Consider the following 12,450-nt stretch of genomic DNA (forward strand, 5'->3'; position numbering starts at 1 on the left):
CTTCAAGTCAGATAAATATGAATAAAAAACTGTACTTAGGCATGTAGCTAACCTGTTGAGACCAAAGATAAAGAGAACATTTTGAAAACAGCAGGGGAATATGGCATATTTTATTCAGTAGGAGAACAATTTACATAACTGTTAACTTATCAGAAATTAGGGAGGCTAGAGACAACGGGATTAGGTCTTTAAACATGCTGGAAAAAAGATCAATGTACCACAATTTCAAATAATGGAAAAAACAAGAGAATTTGTCAAACACTCATTACAAAAAAATGCTTTGCGAAATTGTTCAAGCTGAATGAGAATGGTTCCAAAAAAAAACTCAGATATTCAAGAAGGGGTGAAGAGCATTGGAAATGGTAAAATGGTAATTATGTATAAACATTAAAAAATGTTTTCCTCCTAATTTGTTTAAAACACATATGACTAGAGAAAAACTTATGATTTTGTTGTACACTTTATAATGTACATAGATATAATATGTATGATAGGCAGAAAGGGTTGGGGGATGGGGTAAATAAAGAGTCCCAGGGTGTCTACATTTTATATGAAGTAGTGCAATATAATATACAGTAGACTATCAAAAGTTAAATATGTATCCACAGAGCAACTGCTAGAAAATATTCAGAAGTATAGCTAAAAAGCCAATAGCTAAATTAAAATGAAATTATAAAGATTTATTTAAATAATCTAAAAGAGGGGTGTCTGGGTGGCTCAGTCAGTTAAACATCCAACTTCGGCTCAGGTCATCATCTCAGGGTTCATGTGTTCGAGACCCATGTTGGGCTCTGTACTGACAGCTCAGAGACTGAAGCCTGCTTGGAATTTTGTGTCTCCCTCTCTTTCTGCCGTTCCCCCACTCACGCTCTGTCTCTCTCTGTCTTTCAAAAATAAAAACTAACAAACTAAAAAATAAATAAACAAAAATCATTGGGAGAAGATATTTGCAAATGACATATCTGATAAATGGTTAGTATCCAAGAAATATAAAGAACTGATACAACTCAATATCTGAAAAACAAATAATCCAATTAAAAATATGCAGAAGACATAAACAGACATTTCTCCAAAGAAGACATCCAGATGGCCAACAGACACATAAAAGATGCTCAACATCACTCATCATCAGAGAAGTGCAAATCAAAACCACAGTGAGCTATCACCTCACACCTGTCAGAATGGTGACAAATCAAAAACACAAGAAACAACAAATGTTGATGAGGACGTGGAGCAAAAGGAAACTTCTCGCTTTGTTGGTGAGAATGCAAACCAGTGCAGCCACTGTGGAAAACAGTATGGAGGTTCCTCAAAAACTTAAAAATAGAACTACCCTATGATCCAGGAATTGCGCTGTTAGGTATTTACCCCCCAAATTCAAAAACACTAATTCAAAGGGATACATGCACCTTGATGAATATAGCAGCATTATCTACAATAGCCAAATTATGGAAGCAGCCCAAGTGTTCATCAATAGATAAATGAACAAAGAAGATGTGGTACATACACACAATGGAGTATTATTTAGCCATAAAAAAGAATGAAATCTTGCCATTTGCAACAACATGGATAGAGCTGATGAGTAAAATGTAGCAAAGTAAGTTAGTCAAAGAAAGACACATACCATACGATTTCACTCATATGTGGAATTTAAGAAATAAAACAAATGAGCAAAGGAAAAAGAGATAGAGAAAGACAAACCAAGAAACAGACTCTTAACTATAGAGAACAAACTGATGGTTACCAGAGGGGTGGTGTGTGGGGGGATGGGTGAAACAGGTGATGAGGATTAAAGAATATACTTACCATGATGAAAAAAACAAAAAACGGTATCACACACAAAAAAAATCATTAATCACATTAAATGTTACTGGGCGAAACACTTTAATCAGAAGGCAGAAATGATTATAATTGACAAGAAACAAACCTAACTATATGCTGTCTAAAGAGATAAACTTTAAAAATAATGCACAGATAGGTTGAAAGAAAATGGAATGGGAAATATATATAGTATACAAACTACAATTACAAGCAGGCTGGAGTAAGATAAAATAGACTTTAAAATTATTACCAGAGTCAGAAAAGAGTAATTATTAAAGAACTAATTCCCATCAGGAAGACAATAGTCAGGAACACAGATACACCTTATAACAACTTCAAATTACATAAATCAAAAAGTGACAGAATTGAAAGAAGACTAGTTAATTCCACAATCATAAGTGAAGATTTTAGCATCTTATCTCACCAACTCATGGAATACTAGACAAATATCAGTCAATACATAGAAGATCAAAGAAATACTATCAATCATTTTGATTGAATTTATATTTATACAATGTAATTAACTCCAAAATACACATTCTTTTTAAGTTAACATGGTACATTTATCAAGCTAGATCATATCCTGAGCCACAACACAAGTCTCTATAAATTTACATGAGCCAATAATATATAGAGTATGTTCCAATACTATAACAATATTAAATTAGAGATCAATAGCTGTAAGATTCTGTCTAGGGAAATCACATCAGAAATTGAATGACACACATCTAAATAATATAGGGCCCAAAGAATAAATTATGCCCAAATTAGAGAATAGTCCCAACTAAATAATAATGAAATTATAATATACAAAAACTTGTGGGATGCAGATAAAGGACATCTTACAGGGAATTTACATAGAATCTTTACATTACATCTTACAGGGAATTAACATAGTGAAGTATGGGCAGTAAATTTTACAGTATGATGCAACAAAATTTTAGAGTTTGAAACAATTAGGGTTAACACTGCTATTAGCGAAGAAGTATTAGTTGTGATTGTAAATTCTTATTTCCCTGGGCCTACAGATCTGAACAAGTGCCAGTATTGATAAAACCTACCTCTACCTTGTTAATGCTAATGGATTAAACAGCACCATGAACCTGATTATCTGTTAGCCAATTAAGATAAGCATTGAGCTTGTCTTTATAGCATATTTATTGTGATTGGAAATATTGATGTATTCTATGTTAAATACTGGCCAATATATCAAGTACACGATTTTGCTCTGGGCAGACTCCAAAAACCACCACTGAAAACATATTTTAACAAGGACAGTTGCTAACTTTTCTCCATTAAAAAAAATAAATAAATAAAGGACCTGAATCTCAATCGGTGATAACAATGACATTCCTTCTAAGGATCTGAAAGGAAGTTATCTCCTCTCTCCTAATATACGTTGTCAGTCACTACTGCATGAAGTTCTCTTTAGACAACTCCTCCCTTGGCTCACCAAACCCAGTCATTAAAGTATACAGATTTTATCTCTAAATAGCACACCAATCCAACTCCTACCATCTTCATCTTTGCAATCACTGCTGTAACGTTAATTACTAAACACCTCTCCTGACTGCTATTCATTTTCCCGTCAGGTCCATCTGCCACCCAACTGATCCATTTACCCTTCCTTAAAATACCTACAATATAATATTCAAGCTACTCATTAGGACATAAAAGACACCCCATGAGCTGATCTCTGCCTATCGTGATTTCTTTTCTCATGAGTTCTTTCCTCCAAAATTATATTCCAGTAGCAATAGTCTGCTCTACTTATACCGGCCATGCTATTTCTCTTCTTTATACATTGGTTCTACTTGGGATATTTTCTAATGATGTAATCATTCCTCTCATCTTCCACAGTCTGTGCCTAAACACACACACACACACACACACACACACACACACACAGCCACTTGAACTAGGGAACACTATTTTATTTGTATCTGGGTCCTAACCTTACTCCTTATTTTCCTCTAGATTCTACTTTCTTTCACTCTTGAACCACCATCCCTAGTCTAGTTTCTGCAAGAAATGCTCAGAAAGGCTGGTCTTCAGTTTCCCACTGAAATGCAAATAATTCTTCTATCCATCTTTAGTGTATGGAGAGATTCAGCCTGGAGGTACAGAATGGTTTTGCCCTTCATAATCTAAATAAAAATACTAAAGAATAAACACATACAAAAAAAAGCTCTCTCAAAATGTCTGTGATAGCTTCAGGCATAGAAACTTGAATGGTAACTGTGTCACTCTATTCTGCCTGGAAGGAAACTTACATGTTATAAAGATGAGCAAGGGTGGTCACAGAAGGGAGAGGAGACAATCAGGCAGATAGTTAAGGATAAATAAGTTTCCCATGAGCCCCCATGCCTTTATAGTTCCTAAGTTTCATGAGCTTTTGTCACTGAAATTCTTCAACTCCCATGCTCACCATCCTACTTATATGTTCCTCTCCATTTCCAGTACATTGATTAACTAACACTTACTTTGCATTTCTACATGCCAGATTCTGTTGGAACTGTAGATACCATTGTAAACTAAATATAGTCTTGCTCTAAAACGTTCAACATACTAGGAGAGATAAATAAACAAACACTATGGTTATAAATACTACCAGTGGACTAAGCACAAAGCTCCTTGCCCCACCCACCCCCACCAGTGAGGCATTTATAAAAAAGAGCCAGACTCAAGTGAATCTGTTTTTGGGAAGCAACTTGCAGAGCTTCCCAGAGAAAGTTGTTGATTTTCATTCTGTTTGTTCACTTACTACAATCATAAATACAACTCACAAACTCATAAAATTTCTTCTTGGTGGACTCTTATTATCCTACCCATTAAATAGATGATTAGGAAAAAGAAGTGAGTCATTTCCACTGCCTTATGGATGAGAAGTGTCCCTGCCATCTTAAAATAGAACCCAGGGTTTTTTTTCTCTGAAAACATTTTATATATAAAGTTTAGTTCTATAGTTATATTTCAGATAAATCAAAGGTTAAATATGATTTTGCTTTTTATAATTTTTCTAAGGTTATTTTTTTTTGAGAGAGAGAGAGTGCGCATGTACAAGTGGGTGAGGGGCAGAGAGAGGGAAAGAGAGAGGCTCTCAAGCAGGCTCTGCACTGTCAGCAAGGAGACCGCTGGAGGGCTCAAACTCACAAACTGTGAGATCATAACCTGAGCCAAAACCAAGAGTTGGATGCTTAACTAACTGAGCCACCCAGGCATCCCTTAAATACAATTTTGTATACTTGTTTTGGAACGTAAGCACCGCTATGACATAAAGAAAAGGCATCCCAAGCTCCAAGCAAATGGTCTACCTTGCATTTACTATACCACCTTGTTAGTAAGTCAGATGCTCCTGTATCTTAATTTTACATACTAGGAAAACTTAGACTCAAAATTGTCAAGTGACTTCAGACTTTTTAAATATTATTTATTAAAAAAAATGCAATCTTAAAATGCTTGTAGAAATGACTGGGTAAAAATGAAATAAATTAAATTAAGGGGTAAAAGAAAAAAATTTGTTCCATAAATGACCTAAAGCCTTATTGAAGAAGGAAAATTATTTCACAGTCCATGACTCAGTATATCCTCACGGTGAGAACATTTAAATCCCTGAAGCTCTTGTTCATGTTGATGAGAAAGTCAAGCCTTTGGAATGTTAGTGTAAAAGAAAAGAGGGAAGAGAGCATGGGGTACCCTGATAGGCCAGATAATTTTAAAAGAGATCATGAAATTGTAGGCCCCTAGGAAAAAATGCTCATGTTAATTCTAATGAAAATCAACCAACTCTTCTTCAAACTATTTCTCAATCAGGGTCATAGGCAATTAGATAAAGGTTTGCTTCCTTTTTCTTCTTCAAACTCTGACATGGAAGTAGGGATGTTCGGAAGGTGATATATAACTAACCTGTCTTAGTTGGGTTTCGACATTAAGACACATCTTCAGGGTTAAAACTGATGGCTCATATAAACAACTCTTAGTAATGAGATCATCTATCCACAGAAGAACTCCAGATTTGCATTGACCCAACTTTTCTGAGCATAAGTTGTCATGCCACCCTTATTTTTACTTTTTATTTTTCATTCTGTTGCATATACAATATCTCATAAAGAAGGAAAATTGACCATAATGTGAAGAAAATTCTGAAAACAAAGCACTAGAGTACATCCTACCATATCCACTATTGCTGCTGTAGAGAAATATAGATGGAATCTCAAAAGTAACTTGGAAGAAATAAGACATGAAGGAATGCTGAAAATAATGCAGTTTTTCTGGTTTTGCCTATTCATAACACTAGAATATCTTCTCTGAATATCAAATATGGTCCCGATATTTATATACAAAAACAGTAAGAGTGCTTTTTTTTTAACGCAGATATTTGGAGACAAGAAGAGATTTGCTGAAAATGCCTAACCCCATAATCTGAAATGAGAACTATAACATTCCTCACATACATGGAGGGTAGGAGTATAGAATGCTTTCTGAAATTGTTTTCATTCCCTACATTAAGAAACTGAGAATGGCCCTTAAATGGTGTAGTTGAGGAAACAGCATGGTCCAGCCAGAACGCTCCCTAGTGTGACAGCCTGCAGCAGTCCATTCCTTAATCCTGAGCCCCAATTACCACTTATCTCTTCAATCCTTAAAAAGTAAAATTTGAGGGGCACCTGGGTGGCTCAGTAGATTAAGCATCTGACTCTTGATTTCGGCTCAGGTCATGATCTCACAGTGGTGGTATTGAGCCGCATGTCGGGTTCTGTGCTGGCAGCATGGAGTCTGCTTGGGATTCTCTCTCTCCCCCTCTCTTTCTGCCTCTCCCCAACTCACACTGTCTCTCTCTTAAAATAAATAAATAAACTTTAAAAGTAAGTAAAATTTGAGGACTATTTATTAAATTATTTTACAGAAGGCTTTGCTTTACTTCAACATGCTCTGCAAAAAAATGAATGTGAGATAAATGCTCCCTTTTGCTATGAATATTGAAAATTTTGAATTTATGCTCTCTTTTGCCATATGTTGTATTTTTTTGTGATCTGTGGTGATAAAATTCATGTTTTGTACCTGTTTTGGAGGAAAAGTCCCTCTTCTTAGAGTCAGTGATCTAAAACTATGCCACAATATATAATCATAAGCATCATTTGTCACCCCCATGGTAGTAGCAGCTCAAAGAATTGCTTGGTCCCATCACTGTTTTTTTTGTGGCAAGCCTACATAGATTGGGTTATGGAGAGATGGAAAAAGTGTTCCTTAGAGGCAGAGGGCATTCAAGAGAAATGTCAAATATTTAGAGATCATCAGAATGTGATGCAGATGTGAAAGATAAAGACAAGAAATTTTGAACCCAAGGTTCTTCTCCAAAAAGCTAAATATAGTCCTTGTGAAGAGTATACATTATGCCACATTGCATGGAACATATGAGAGAAATAGAGGTATTATAAATAAGTATTACAAATCCTTCTACACATGCGAAGAATCAGAGATATGCTATGGTGATAGTTGGTGATACCCTGCTACCACTGACTAAATTTGTTTAGTAGTGATCTATTTTTCTTGATTTTGTTTACTTGCTTTCCTACAACCCTGTCTCCTTTCTTTTGATAATAATAACTTCATCTTCTCTTGGTGAACAACCCTCTCTCTCTCTTAGAGAGAGAGTAGTTCAAGTGGGACTCAGTTTGCCTTCTGGTTCCATGACGAAGACATGGTCGACCATGACATGACATCTCCTGGATACGTGAAATCACTTCTTGGAACTTTTACTAGAATTGTCAGGAAAGAGGCGCTCTCTTTTTCTTTAAGGAATATGTTAGCCTGGAGTCCATGGGACTACCACATGTAGAGAATCTGCTGAGCACATCTGAGACATGGCTGGAAGCCAAATGTGCCACAAATTTTTCAAAAGCAAATAAATTTCATTTATTGTTTTTAACCTGAACTAGCTGAGTTGGACTTTTTGTAACTTGCTTCCAAAAGAGTCATGGCTAGAACAAGTTATGAGGCAAGTACAGTTTTCTTCATTTAATTGGAAGTATTAATAAGTTGCTCAAAACTATGAAACTAAGGAGTGGCTTGGGCAAATTAGAAATGATTTTTAAAATAATAACTGAAGTATGTTGTCTTCAGGAATGCATGTCTGCTATACCATGAGGAGCCCTCCTATATTTATTAACTGCTACCATTTCTGCTGACATGTAAAGGGAATAGTAGACAATAATAACATTTTTATAGAATAGCATTTTCACAATCATTACCTTACTCACCATCTCTATTCAATATCAAACTGGAGCTCCCCATCAGTAAAATGAAACAAGAAAACAAACATGCAAGTCATAAAGTTGGAGAAGAAAGAAATAAAATTGTCTTTATTCACAGGTGACATAATCATGCATGTAGAAAACACGAAAGATTTTTTTTTAAAGAGCTGTTAATACTAACTATTAAGTTAGGCAAAACTACAAAAAATGAAGTCATTTCACAGAAATCAGCTGTTTCCGACATAACAGCCACAAATAATCAGCGAATTAAATTTAAAATGACCACTTGTGATCACATCCAAAACATGAAGTACATTGGGACAAATTTAGTAAAATACATTCAGGACGTGTAAATATAAGCTGCCTTGCTGAAAGAAATTAAAGACCTTAAGAGGTGGAGAGATTTATCACATCCGTGGGTCAGAAGACTAAATATTGTTAAGATATCAATTCTTTTCAAATTGATGTCTACATTTATTGTAATTCCAATAAATTCCCAGAAAGCATTTTTTAAAGAAATTAACCAAATATTTCTAATAGCTGTTTGGAAATATATCAACCTGAGCACTGAGTGTTATATTAAGTGATAAATCACTAAATTCTATATCTGAAACCAATACTATATTATATGTTAGCTAACTTGAATTTAAATAAAATCTTGGGGGAAAAAAGGAAATACAATGACCTAGAATAGCCAAAATAATTTTTGAACAGAAAAAAACAATTTCAAGGACTTATATTACCTGTTTATAAGACTCCCATAAAACCACAGTAATTAAGAAAGTGTAGTATCAGCATAAAAATAAATATGTACATCAATGGAAAAGAGATAGTCTTGACATGAACCCACACCTATATGACCAATTGCTTTTTAACAAAGGTACCATACTACCTTTTGTAAAGGACAGCTTTTTCAACAAATGTTAATGAAATAATTGCTTAGCGTATGGAAAAAATAAACCATGATGTTTACCTTACACCTTACACAAAAAGTAACTTGAAATGAATCATAGTCCTAAATACAAAAACTAAAGCTATGAAACCTGTAAAAGAAAATGTAACTAAACACCTTCATAACCTTGGGAAAACAAAGATTTCTTATAGATCACACAAAATGGTAAACCATAAAAGAATAAAAATGATAAATTGGACTTCATCAAAATTTAAAATGTCTGCTCTTTGAAAGACATCATTAGGCAAATTAAAAGACAAGTTACAGGCTGGGAAGAAAACATTTGCAATAAGCACAACCTGAATACACATCGAAAACCTTCCTATGTAGTTCTTAGAAAGTACTTTTCCCCAACTCTTTCCAACAAAGTAGTTTGCCCTTAATACATAAACTGTGTGTTCTTGTTTCATTCACACTGGTATCTGAAAGGTAATACTGTTTAATATTTTAGGTCCCAAAGGAAAAGTTGAGAAGTGATATCTTAAAGACATATCTTATTTTTTTTAATTTTTAAAATGTTTAAAAATTTATCTTTGAGATAGAGAGGGTGGGAGAGAAAGGCAGAGAGAGAGTCTCAAGCAGGCTCCACACAGTCAGCACAGCGCCTGACACGGGGCTCCATCTCATGAACCGTGAGATCATGACCTGAGCTGAAATCAAGAGTTGGATGCTTGTGGACTGAGCCACCCAAGAGCTCCTTAAAGGCATATCTGAAACAAACCTTTGTTTTCTAAGGTCCAGTTCAATTGAAAAGAAAAAATGAAAACAAAAAACAAAACAAAAACAAAAAAAGACCCCAAATTTAGCTGGATAATCTGAGAGCTGCATACATGCTTCTGAGGATTAGTCCTAGCTTTGACATTGGTTAGAGAACTCCTAAGGACAAGATTGGCAAAGAAATGGAATTTCCAATGGGCCAACACAAATTTTAATGGCCTGTGCCGACAGAAGTAGGAGTTCAGGTCCAGAAGTTGGATCCTGCTTCTGGTGAAATAGTAGCAAGGGGAGGATGGGAGAAGATGTTCTGCAAAACATCCAGGTACAAGCTAGAGCTATTTTACAGGCATAGAACCCCAGGGGCCACATACAATCTCGGGTAAGAGAAGGTAACCAACATTATACTTATAACCAACCTTGGAAAGTGATTTTATACCCAAGATTTTATTTGATTTAGAAAAATTAATTTGGCACATCTTATACTGAGAGTGTTAAGGAAAAACTCAAAAGCTTGCCATTCTTTAATGAATTCCTCGCCAAGTGTTAAGTGTCTTCATTTAAAACTTGAATCTAGAACATGACATCTTGTAAAAATTTTTCAGTACCTTTAAGACAGTTGTCCAAATCCCTAGTTTGACCTATAACACCTTGCAAGATCTGGCACCTGCTGATTTCACTGTGTGTGTCTCATGACACTCTTTTTCTTGATCTCTGTGGAATATCAAAGATAAAAAGAACTTGTTGAAGAATGTGAGAAAATGTAATTTTCTAGAATCCAGACATTGATATAATAATAGCTTCAAATTTCTGAAGGAAATAACTGTCCATCTAGAATTCTATATCCACAAAATATATCATAAAATCATGAGTACAAGATAAAAATATTTTCAAAGAATAAGAGTATAACCTACTCATAAACTATCACTGAGAGGTTTAATTTTAGCAAAAGGGAAATTGAGCCTTGAATAAGGAATTATATAAGAAAAGCAACAGTGAACAAATAAATAAGTTAGTTTAGTAAATATAAATAAGCATTGACTACGATAGAAACAAAAGAAAAAAACTAATTTTGTTGGGTTTCAAAACAAGGTTAAACTAAATTGCTCAACAAAAATGTGGATGACGTAGCAGAGCTTGTGGGCTTGTAACTAAAATAAGTTTCTTTTTTTGTTGAGATGAAGGATAGAGCCATTGATCATCTATTATTTTAGTATTTAAGATCCTAGCAGGAATTGGTCTGTTTGTACCCTGTGGTAACTACAGCATCTAAAAGAATGCCTGTCATGTATTTGCTTTGCTTTGTGGTTTTATTTGCTTTTCTGGATAGTTGTACAGAACCATTATATATAGTTGCATAGACTTATAGAATTCTTGAAAAGGATAATACAGAGGGTTTCTGTATACCTCACATCCAGTTTCTTATTATTAACATCTTACATTAGTATAATACATTTGTTACAAGTAATGAATGAGTGTCGATGCATTATTATTACCTAAGGTCTATATTTCATTCAGATTCTCTAAGTATTTTTCCTAATTTTTTTTCTCTTCTACAATCCCATATGTATACTGCATTAAATTTAGTAGTCATCTCTTTTTAGAATCCTTTTGGCTATATAATTTCTCAGACTTTCTTTGGTTTTGATGATCTTAATTTTGAGGCAGATTGATACAGTGTTTTGTATAATATCTCTCAATTGGGAGTTGTCTTGTGTTTCTTTCTCCTGATTAAGCTGTAGTGCTATGTTTTAAACAAGACTGACCAAAGTTTGCTTCTCACCACATCATATGAAGGGTACATAATATTAATAGGACTCATCACTATTCCTATTACACTTGGTCACCAGGTGTGATTATCAGAAAGTGTCAGGTTTCCGGCAGGTATTAGTTTTTCTCCCATCCTACACTGTATTCATTAGAAGAAGATCACTATGCATAGACCACATTTAAGGAGTGGGGCTGTTTTGAACTCTAGTTATTAACAGTAATAATCCTGTTATTAAAAACACAAAAAAGCTTCCTTATGCAACATTTTGGAAAACAATATAAAGGGGAAAGTAAAACTAATTATTACAACTAAAATGACTATTTTGGTAAAGATTGTTTCATGCATTTCTGTGTTGATGTACATATATTGGGTATATTTTTGGGTATATATATACATACAAAAATACTGACACCTCACACTCTACTATAGAATTTTGTATGGATAGGATCATATCAAACTAGCTGCTTTTTATTATATATACCCTGTTTAAATGTAGTTTCTTGTTTTTTTGTCTTGTTTTGGGTTTTTTTGGCTTACTTCTCTCTGCTCAATCGTCTCCTATTTTTACTAACACAACCTCTCTCCATTCTTCAAAGCCAACATTTCAAAGTTGTGCATAATTTTGGTCTCTAATATTATATATACACACAATTACATACATGCATATACAATTATATATGTAATTTTACAAAAAATAGAATGCTATTATATGCTTGCCTATGTCTAGCTTAGACAGGCAGTAGACTCCGTTGTTAAGTCTCTGGAGGCAAGGGAAACAAAAGCAAAAATAAACTATTGGGACTTCATCAAAATAAAAAACTTCTGCACAACACAGAAAACAATCAACAAGACTAAAAGGCAACCTACAGAGTGGGAGAAGATATTTGCAAATGACATATCTGATAAAAGGTTAGTACCCAAAATATACACAGAACTTG

General features: G+C 34.4%; 1 long non-coding RNA gene across 1 annotated transcript in view; it reads right to left on the reverse strand.

Moving 5' to 3' along the window:
* LOC144617362 (uncharacterized) overlaps positions 1 to 12,450 on the reverse strand; it is a 244,820-nt gene that overhangs the window by 61,984 nt on the left and 170,386 nt on the right. Inside the window, exon 2 of the long non-coding RNA XR_013557766.2 lies at positions 10,350 to 10,455. This is a non-coding gene — a long non-coding RNA (uncharacterized LOC144617362). The remainder of the gene's footprint in view (positions 1 to 10,349; positions 10,456 to 12,450) is intronic.

Source organism: Panthera onca, chromosome C2, assembly GCF_046562875.1.
Source record: "Panthera onca isolate mPanOnc1 chromosome C2, mPanOnc1 haplotype 2, whole genome shotgun sequence".
Lineage (NCBI taxonomy): Eukaryota > Metazoa > Chordata > Mammalia > Carnivora > Felidae > Panthera > Panthera onca.